This window comes from Aegilops tauschii, chromosome 3, assembly GCF_002575655.3.
Source record: "Aegilops tauschii subsp. strangulata cultivar AL8/78 chromosome 3, Aet v6.0, whole genome shotgun sequence".
Lineage (NCBI taxonomy): Eukaryota > Viridiplantae > Streptophyta > Magnoliopsida > Poales > Poaceae > Aegilops > Aegilops tauschii.
Window position 1 is genome coordinate 395,598,893 of NC_053037.3, and position 11,098 is coordinate 395,609,990.

Sequence of the window (11,098 nt, forward strand, 5' to 3'; positions counted from 1 at the left end):
AGCGCGGAGCTAAGTGCTGCCACTAGGCATGGGAGGGAGCCCCAGGGCCTGAGGGCGGCACCCGTGAGACTCCGGGGCGTGTACAGCCCCATTCATCATTACGTGAGAGTGTCACGGGCGGTGAGCTTCACAGGCACTGGGCCTTCTTCACAGGAACCGGCCTTGCTTCATATCGCCAGACGAGGGCCCCGCCTTGCGCCACCCTCGACCACCTTTGAGCCGACCGGCAACCTGGACGACTGTAACGCCCGGATAAATAAGCTATAGTAATCCCTCATTAATGGTTGCCATGTCATCATGGTTACCTTGATAGTTGCCACTTGATAAAATTCAAAGCCATTTCAAATTTAATCTAAAGTCAAAATTAATATTTCTCCAATCAGTAAAACTAAAATGTTTGTTTGGTTGCGAATATTCACTAACTATTTGTCATGAATAAACCAACACTATTTGACATTCCAATTAATCCCTAGGAAATTATAAAGTGAACCGGCAACATTAAATTGAGCCAATTCAATTTAAATAAATAGTTAACCATTTCAAAATAAATAGTAACTTTATCGGCTAACTCATTACACAACCTAGTATTTATGTGCCAATTATCATATTAAAAAAATCCATTTGGTAGATCAAATTAATGCAAAATAGTGGAGAAATTACAAAACAGAAAATAAAAAGAGAAAACGCCTAAACCTAATGTGCAGCTGGGCTGTATGCAGCCGCAGTGCACACGGCCCAGCCTGCGCAGGCCTTTTTCCCCTACCTCACGCTACAGGAGGCAGAGGAGGGCATGGCGTGCATCCACGGCTGCCATGGCCATGGATGGCCTCCACGTCGTTCCCCTCGGCCTATAAACATGCCCAACTGCAACCCTAGCTCGCCCTCATCCGTTTCCCCCTTGATCCCCCATCGCCCCCTTCTCATCTGCTTGAATTCGAGGTCGGAACCTCGCGCGGCGATTGTGCTCGTCATCACCGTCATTGCGGCCACCGTCGTCTCCGGCGTGCGGGAGCACGTCCAGGAGGTCCGCCGCGGCCGGATCCGTCTGTTCCAGGGACCAGCTCAAGCCGGGACGTCCCGTACATTCGCCATCGACGTCGTCCTCTCCGTGTACTTCGTCGCTGTCCGCCATCGTTTGCCGCTGCTCCGAGCCGTCCCCTACCTCCCCGACCTCGCCGTCGCGCTTGTGGTGAGCTCCTCCCTTGGATCCCTTCCCCCCCCTTCGATTTGGATGCCGTAGGCCGCCGTCACCGTCGTGCCCGAACCCCCCCCGCGTGTGCGTACGTGCAGTTGCTCCTCCTGCGTGGCGCTACTACTGCATGCGCGTGCCTCGTCTGCAGCCGTACCCTTGTGCATGTGTACGCCGTGCCTGCCGTCTCATGCCTGCTGCAGCCCGCGCACTCGCTCGAGCCTGGCCGCGTTCCCCTGCGAGCGCCCGCGCGCGTGCCCGCGCCCCCGCTCCTGCTGCGTGCTTCCTTGCCGTGCCTACTGCTTTTGCTGTTGCCGCTAGCTGCTGCTCCTTGGTTGCTGCTTGCTGCTAGCTTCTGTCCGTAGCCACTTGCTACTGCTCCCCCTTGCTAATGCGCTTAGTGCTGCCTGCTGCTGCTATTGGCCATGGCCGTGGCCATGACTGAGTGTGTGTTGTGTGGTGTGTGTGGTGTGTGTGTGTGTTTTCTGTGTGTGTGTGGGTGGCCGGCCCAAGATTTAGTTAGGGGCTAATTTTGTTACTAATTAGGCTAATGAGTATTACTACTTAAGTCTAATTAATCTTGTTTAATTAAACTAATTATTCTTTTATTCAAATTAACTAACTAGTTAACCAATCAGTGTATGACAGGGGGCCCCACCCCTGCTGACCGGTCAAACGTTGACTGGTCAACTGGGACCCCTGGCCCACCTATCAGCCTGCCGTACACTTCTGTGTATGCAGAGCTGGGTGCACCTAGCATTTAGTCTTTAATTTCGAAATAATAATAATTCCAGAAATTGTTTTAAACTTCGGAAAATCATAGAAATTAATCCGTAACTCGGATGAAAAAGTTTTATACATGAAAGTTGCTCAGAACGACAAGACGAATCCGAACACGCGGTCCGTTCGTCCGCCACATGTTCCTAGCATAGCGAACATGCAACCTTTTCCCTCCGGTTCATCTGTCTGACAGACGTCCGGAACCGGGAAAACTTCCCCGGATGTTTTCCCCCTTCGCCAGTATCGCCTAACTCTGCGTTAGAACACGTCTAGCTCTGCCCGTTGTCCTGTTATGCACTTGCTTGCTATGTATTTACTGTTTCTTCCCCCTCTTCTCTTCGGTAGACCCCGTGACGGCTGCCGATGCCGTTGTGATCGACTACGTCGATGACGAACTTTCTTCTCTTTCAACGGAGCTTCCAGGGAAGCCCCCCCTTTGATCATCCCGATATCGCCCATTCCATTCTCTCATGCTTGCATTAGATTTTGCTACTGTAATTGATTGCTCCTATTCTGATGCATAGCCTGCTTTTGTACCTGCTATTGTTACCTACCTGCTTATCCTAAATTGCTTAGTATAGGTTGGATAGTGATCCATCAGTGACCACCACCTTGTCCTTGTTGCCCCTGCTTCATCATCGACGACTCGATCAACGTGATCGACGACCAGAGCCCGACACCTCACATCACATCACGCCCCTTTTGTTGCTCGACTCTGTAGAGCTACTATCGAGTGCCGAGGGTGATCCCTCGTAATGCACTCCTGATGATAATTCTGTAGTGTAGCTATTCGGTCGTGGTCATTGAGGGTGATTTCCTCTTTCACCATTCCCAATACGGCTCTGTCGTGCAACACCGTAGGTGTGAACCTCGAGGGTGGTCCCTCTTACGTTCACCTTGATGATTACATTGAGTGGTATCCACCGGGGGTGATTCCTCGGGTTTTGCCCTTGATGTCTGGACACACAGTTACCTTGACTTTACTTGAGACCGCTGTGAAAGCCGGGCGGGCCCGGAGAGCACCCGTGCGATGTGACAGTGGCGTCTGGCTATTTAGCGGTATCACCCGGGAGGGGGTGATAGCTCCGGACTTGTCCCGACAGCCGTCACTTCTTTTAATAATGCACTACCAGGTTTGGGTATTTGTTCTGAATTGGCCTTTGGCCTTTACGCACTAACCACCACGCGAGAATAGTTATGGGCCTCGACGTCGCGGTATCAGCCGAAGCTTTGTCAGACGTCCAGTTCAGCATTGCCGCACGGCTGGGCCGGCACCATCCTGTAGTGGTGGAGCCTGGTCCGCCCTGCTCGCAACGACCCGGAGTGCAACGGGCGATGGGCCCAGACCCCGGAGTGCTTAGGATGTAGACCGGCGGGGACCTCTCTGCTGAGCCTAGGTAAGGTTGCGACGTGTTGATCTTCCGAGGCCGGGCATTGACCCCAGAAAGGTGTGTCCGGCCAGAGTGATCGAGCGTGTTGGAAAACGTGGTGTACCCCTGCACGGAAGATATATATTCGAATACCGTGTCCACGGTAATGGACGTCCAGACTTGTATCCTGATCTTATACAACTAGAAATGGATACTTGATATGTGATGGATATGTGGCTCCGGGATTGCTTTCTCGCAGGGAGTCGAGGAAGGATCTCTGGGCATTGATGTTACAACATGCTTGTTAATTAAACTTCTATTCTATACTCTTCTACATGCTGCAAGACGCTTGGAGCTTCTTGAAGATGCTAGTCTTCGACAGGCTAGGCCTTCCCCTCTATTCTGGCATTCTGCAGTTCAGTCCACAGATACAACCCGTCCATTTGATACCAATGCATACTTAGTATAGATCTGATGCTTGCGAGTACTTTGGATGAGTACTCACGGTTGCTTTGCTCCCCTTTTCCCCTTTCCTTCTCCTTTCCGGTTGATGCAACCAGATGGTGGCCCCCAGGAGTTAGATGCCAACCCCGACGCCTACTGCTACTACCCCGAGGGTGCCTACTACTATGTGGAGACCGCCGACGACCAGGAGTAGTTAGGAGGTCCCAGGCAGGAGGCCTTCCTCTTCGATCGTTGTTGCTTTTGTGTTAGACTTCTTAAGGCATCCTTGTTTAACCTATGTTTGTACTCAGATATTGTTGCTTCCACTGACTCTTGTGTATCGAGCTTGTATTCGAGCCGTCGAGGCCCCTGGCTTGTAATATGAAGCTTGTATTATTTTGATTTGTGTCTAGAGTTGTGTTGTGATATCTTCCCGTGAGTCCCTCATCTTGATCATACACGTTTGCGTGTATGATTAGTGTACAGTCGAGTCGGGGGCGTCACAACGATACAAAGGGGGGAAAGGGGACGCCAGCGGTGCCCTCGGCGATCACGGGTCCTCTACCGGGGGAAGGCTCGCCGGCACCTCCCCGGCAGAGGGCCTACCTCCGGGCGTTGCCTGGCTTCGCGTGATGTGGGGAGGGGCCTTGCTCTTGGCCCCCTCCGTGCAGCCCCCAGCGTGCTTCCCCCGGCGGAAGGGACGCTGCCGTGCCGGGGTCGTCGACCGATGCTGTGACCTGATTCACTTGTAGCCCATGGTTAGCGTAAGCCTGCTCCTGAGAGATTAGCGGTACCCTGTAGTTGTTGTTGCTGGTGCGATCGTCACGGTTCTCCGTCGGTTCCTGGAAGGCTTCAACTTCTAGCGTCCCTTCATCCCAATCTTCTTCGAGGAACGAGCCAGGGTCGTCCTCCGACGCGTACTCCTGGTCCATCATGCGGGGCACGTAGGCTTCCGTGGCCGTTACCCCGAACACCTCGCCGTAGTGCCCCACACTCCATGTTGCCCGGTCCAGCGCGACGTCCTGAGGATGGTAGCGCAGCATCTCACTGGGACCATGGGAGGCGACGCTTGTGCCCATGCTTGTCGCGGGCGGTATGGGGGCGGTGGAGCCCCCAGTGCCGCCGGCCGTGCTGGTGTTGACGAAGCCCCCAGGCACACCCGATGGCGCGTGGTTGCAGCGAGGCCTGCCGTGAGACCCCGTAGTGGCCTGAGAAGGAAGCTGATAGCAGAAGGGCGGCGCTCCCGATGCCACCGCATCCAGCAGCTCGGCGACGCGTTCCAGCAGTGCATCCCGGCCGCTTTCCATCAGCCGGCACCGCAGCAGTTCTCGCGCCACCGTGAGCGCTGCCCGTATGTTCGCCTGCTCCCGCCGTGTTTGTGGCGCCATTGCTACGGCGTGGCTTGCTGCCCTTGTGGCGGCTCGCACATGCCGTGGAGTGAGGGTAGACGACGCCTGGCCGCGCCGCCCGCGCCCCGCAGCGTTGGGCGGCGCTCGCGCCGCCTGGAGCGCGGGGTCGAGGTCTTCATGGGCAGATGGCGCCGCCCGGGCTGGCCAGGCTTCCCAGCGGTCGGAGTCGGCCCTCGGGTCGCCGGACATCATGGCCGCGGAGCGTTGATGGGTCGATCGGCGGGAAGAAAGGCTCCGGCGCACCCCTACCTGGCGCGCGAAATGTCGGATCTGGGGTTCCGTCAAAACCCTTAAGGTTCGAACTCTGGGGTGCGCGCGAAGTTCTTTCCCTCCTACCGATCCACGCCCTAGCTCGCTAATATCTCACGGACGAACTCGATGAACTAGCAACACAAAGACACAAGATTTATACTGGTTCGGGCCACCGTTGTGGTGTAATACCCTACTCCAGTGTGTGGTGGTGGATTGCCTCTTGGGCTGATGAAGAACAGTACAAGGGGAAGAACAGCCTCCTGAGGTTGAGGTGTTCTTGTGCTCATCAAAGTTGTGTGGGTGAGGACTCCCTGCCCCTTGCTGCGGTGGCTAGCTCTACTTATATAGACCCTGGTCCTCTCCCCAAATATTGAGTGGGAATGGAGCCAACAAGGGCGGGTAATTTTGAAGGGGGACAGCTAGTACAAGCTATCTTGACAAAAGTGGTCTTCGCCTGCGAAAGGCTATGGTGGTGACGCCGTCTTGGGCTCCACGGTGACCTCCGTCTTGCCGTCCTGTTAGTCTTCGGTCTCGTTGCACCGATATGGAAACCTTTGCATGATGCCTCGGTACTCCGCGCCTGCGCCTGCCCCCTTAGCACCAAAGAGGAAACAAGGACGCTGCGCCCGCTGGCGCCCGCCTGGCGCCCGCCTGGCGCCCGCCTGGCGCCCGCCTGGTGTCGACCGTCATGGCTCACGTCACGATAGCCTTGTGAGGTTTGCCCCGCCTTGACATATCCGCTCCTCGTGAGCCCGCCTGGTGAGGCGGCTCCTGAGGAGGTCTTGCGTCGTCCGCCTCGCGAGGCTTGGCCCCTCGCGAGGGTCTTGAATGCCTTGTCAATGAAGATGCGCCGTACATGCCTGCTAGCAAAGACACGCCGTGGGCCGCAGGCAGGCAAGTCTGGGGACCCCCGTTCCCAGAACGCCGACAGGCGCGGGCACCTCCGAGGCCGAGGGAGCCGCAACAACCAAGAAGAAGCAATTGTTCACCCAAGACAAGGCAGAAACCAAGCAGGTGCCGGTCGATGAGGACGGGTCCTCAGGAGCCACCTTTACCATAGGTGCTGACCTCGACCCAGACCAAGAGGAAGCGTTGGTGAAGTTCTTGCGCGCAAATAAGGAGATAGTTGCATGGGAACCCAAGCAGCTGGTGGGGGTCCCGAGAGAGGTGATTCAGCATCACTTAAGGGTATGCCCCAATGTACGCCCTGTGAAGCAGCGGGCGAGGAGACAGTCCACGGAGAAGCAGGCCTTCATTGTCCAAGAAACCCGCAAGCTGGAGGTGGCGGGTGCCATTCGCGAGGTCTGGTACCCCGAGTGGTTGGCAAACCCTGTCATTGTGCCAAAGAAGGGCGGGAAGGAGCGAATGTGTGTTGACTTCACCAACCTCAACAAGGCCTGCCCCCAAGATCCGTTCCCGCTTCCACGCATCGACCAGATCGTCGACTCCACCGCCGAGTGCGACCTGCTGTGTTTCCTGGATGCATTCTCAGGGTATCACCAGATCAAGATGGCAGTAGAAGATGTAGAGAAGACAGCCTTCCTGACCCCTTGTGGGGTGTACTGCTACACTTGCATGCCTTTCGGACTGTGCAACACGGGCGCGACCTTTCAGCGGTTGATGCACGTCGCCTTGGGGCGGCAGCTCGGGAGAAATGCGGAGGCCTACATCGACGACATTGTGGTGAAGTCTCGGGAGGCAAGAACCTTGATCCAAGATCTGGAGGAGACTTTCGCGAGCCTACGCCAGGTGAACTTGCGACTTAACCCAAAGAAGTGCATGTTTGATGTCCCTTCCGGCAAGCTGCTGGGTTTCCTCGTATCCCACAAAGGGATCGAGGCGAGCCCAGAAAAGATCAAGGCCATTGAAGACATGAGCCCACCGCAGACCCTCAAGGAAATGCAGAAGCTGGCTGGTCGGGTAACTGCGCCGGGGCGCTTCATTTCCAAGCTGGGAGAGCGTGCCCTACCCTTCTTCAAGCTGATGAAGAAAAAGGGCCCATTCGAACGGACCCTGGAGGCCGACCGAGCTTTTCAAGACCTCAAGAGATACCTGACCAGCCCTCCAGTGATGGTGGCGCCATGACCTCTCGAGCCCCTAGTGCTTTACCTTGCCGCCACCCCGTACTCCACCAACGCGGCTCTGGTGGCGGTTCGGGAAGGGCGCCAAGCCAAAGGCGCGTCGTGCCAAGCTACGCCGCCAACCGAGATGACACAAGATCAGGAAGGCGCCGCAAGAGCCGTAGCAGCATCAACAGAGGACCAAGCTCGGCAGGACGCCGCCACCGAGTTCCCGACAAGCGATCAAGCGTTGGGAGTTCCACTACTTCAGGAGACGCCCCAACTTCCACAAGACACGAGCCTCACCAACGCGCCAGCTCTGGTCGAGCACCCGGTGTATTTCGTCAGCACGGTGTTGCGGGACGCAAGGGCACGATATCCCATGCCTCAGAAGCTCTTACTTGCGCTCTTGGTGGCCTCGCGTAAGTTGCGGCACTACTTCCAGGGCCACCCCATCAAGGTCGTCTGAGGCTACCCATTGGAGAGAGTGCTCAGGAGCCCCAACTCTGCTGGAAGGGTCGCTGAGTGGAACGTCGAGTTGCAGGCATTCCAGTTGGAGTTCAGCACTACCAGGGTCATCAAGGGAGCCACACTCGCTGATTTCGTGGCAGAATGGACAGATGCCCCGACGCTTGAAGTAGGCGAGGACCAGTCCACCTCGCCGGGAAGTGAGGCGCCTGACGGATGGGTCATGTATTTTGATGGCGCCTTCGCGCACCAGGGCGCGGGGGCTGGAGCAATACTCGTCTCGCCCGCTCAAGACAAGCTCTACTACGCCGTGCAGCTCTGCTTTCAACGGGGCGAGAAGGTCTCCAACAACATCGCAGAATACGAAGGCCTCATAGCTGGCCTGAAAGCTGCGGCAGCTCTGAGGGTGAAGCGCCTCACCGTTAGGGGCGACTCACAGCTCCTTGTCAACTTCTCCAACAAGGTATATGAGCCGAAGGACGAGCACATGGAGGCATACCTCGCGGAGGTGCGCAAGATGGAGAAGCAGTTCCTGGGCCTGGAGTTGCAGCACGTGCCCTGTGGCACCAACAAGGAAGCTGACGACATTGCCGGAGGGCATCCAAGAGGCAGCCCCAAGAGCCTGGCGTCTTCGAGGAGCGGCTCTTCAGGCCATCAGCGACACCACCACTTTAAAGGACAGCTCAGCCTCGGGAGGAACTCCCGCAGCCGCCTGCCACAGGAGCCCCAGCCTGTGGCCCGACTTCGGGAGGGCGCCTACTATTGGCGCTTGAGCCCTAGGAGGGATGCTGGACCAAGGAATTCAAGGAATACCTGATGCAAGGGGCGCTGCCGGAGAAGGAGGAGGACGCGGAGCGCGTGGCCCGGCAAGTCACGACATACTGCATTCGGGACGGTGAGTTGTACAGGAAGCAACCAAATGACGTTTCACTGCGCTGCATCTCCAGAGACCAGGGGAAGGAGTGCTATCTGACATACACGGTGGGGACTGAGGGCACCACTCGTCATCACGAACCCTCGTCGGCAAGGCATTCCGCAGTGATAACCCAAAAGTACAGGGGATCAATTGTAGCCTCTTTCGATAAGTAAGAGTGTCGAACCCAACGAGGAGCTAAAGGTAGAACAAATATTCCCTCAAGTTCTATCGACCACCGATACAACTCTACGCACGCTTGACGTTTGCCTTACCCAGAACGAGTATGAAACTAGAAGTACTTTGTAGATGTTTTTCGATAGGCTTGCAAGAAAGTAAAGAGCACGTAAATAAAGACTAGGGGCTGTTTAGATAAAGACACAACTAAATTAGTTTTAGTAGAGAGCTTTTTGTCACGAGAAAGTTATTTGTCCCTAGGCAATCGATAACTAGACCGGTAATCATTATTGCAATTTTATTTGAGGGAGAGGCATAAGCTAACATACTTTCTCTACTTGGATCATATGCACTTATGCTTGGAACTCTAGCAAGCATCCGCAACTACTAAAGATCATTAAGGTAAAACACAACAATAGCATTAAAGTATCAAGTCCTCTTTATCCCATACGCAAACAACCTACTTACTCGGGTCTGTGCTTCTGTCACTCACGCCACCCACCATAAGCAAATCATGAACGTATTGCAAACCCTACAGCGGGAATCCCTCACGCTTGCGCGACACGGAGAGCACCATAGGACAGCACCAATAATAAAACATGCAACTCAAACCAATCATGATCATCAATTAACCCATAGGACAAAACGGATCTACTCAAACATCATAGGATAGCCATACATCATTGGGAAATAATATATAGCGTTGAGCACCATGTTTAAGTAGATATTACAGCGGGTAAGAGAGAGGTTACACCGCTGCATAGAGGGGGGAAGAGTTGGTGATGATGGCGGTGAAGTTGTTGGTGAAGATTGCGGTGATGATGATGGCCCCCGGTGGCACTCCGGCGCCACCGGAAGCAAAGGGGAGAGGGCCCCCCTTCTTCTTCTTCTTCCTTGACCTCCTCCCTAGATGGGGGAAGGGTTTCCCCTCTGGTCCTTGTCTTCCATGGCGTGGGAGGGGCGAGAGCCCCTCCGAGATTGGATCCGTCTCTCTGTCTCTCTCTGTTTCTGCGTTCCCCCTGATGCCCTTTCACCGTTTCGTATATATATGGAGATCCGTAACTCTGATTGGACTGAAACCTTCGCCGTGATTTTTTTACCAAAAAATAGCTTTCTTGCGGCCGAAGAAGGGCATCAACCGCCTTATGGGTGGCCCACGAGGGTCAGGGGCGCGCCCAGGGGGCAGGCGCCCCCTCCTGCCTCGTGGCCACCTCGGGCACCGTTTCGCGTTGGTCTTTCTCCCAGATTTTCCAAATATTCCAAAAATAAGCTCCGCCCGTTTTTATCCCGTTTGGATTCCGTTTGATATGGATATTTTGCGAAACCAAAAACATGCAACAAACAGGAACTGGCACTGGGCAGTGGATCAATATGTTAGTCCCAAAAATAGTATAAAAAGTTGCCAAAAAGTATATGAAAGTTGCATAATATTGGCATGGAACAATCAAAAATTATAGATACGACGGAGACGTATCAGCATCCCCAAGCTTAATTCCTGCTCGTCCTCGAGTAGGTAAATGATAAAAAAATGATGTGGAATGCTACCTAGCATAATCTTGATCATGTATCTAATCATGGCATGAATATTAAGATATGAGTGATTCAAAGCAATAGTCTATCCTTTGATATAAAAACAATAATACTTCAAGCATACCAACCAAGCAATTATGTCTTATTGAAATAACATAGCCAAAGAAAGCTCATCCCTACAAAATCATATAGTCTGGCTATGCTCCATCTTCACCACACAAAATATTCACATCATGCACAACCCCGATGACAAGCCAAGCAATTGTTTCATACTTTTGACGTTTCTCAAACCTTTTCAACTTTCACGCAATACATGAGTGTGAGCCATGGACATAGCACTATAGGTGGAATAGAATATGATGATGGGGGTTATGTGGAGAAGACAAAAAAGGAGAAAGTCTCACATCGACGCGGCTAATCAACGGGCTATGGAGATGCCCATCAATTGATGTCAATGTGAGGAGTAGGGATTTCCATGCAACGGATGCACTAGAGCTATAAGTGTA

General features: G+C 54.2%; 1 long non-coding RNA gene across 1 annotated transcript; it reads left to right on the forward strand.

The window, feature by feature from the left end:
* The first annotated feature begins 256 nt into the window (after nt 1-256).
* On the forward strand, nt 257-4,211 carry LOC109778667 (uncharacterized). Its single transcript, XR_012205152.1, has 2 exons — nt 257-1,189; nt 3,900-4,211. It is a non-coding gene; the product is annotated as an uncharacterized lncRNA (long non-coding RNA).
* The last annotated feature ends 6,887 nt before the right edge of the window (nt 4,212-11,098 follow it).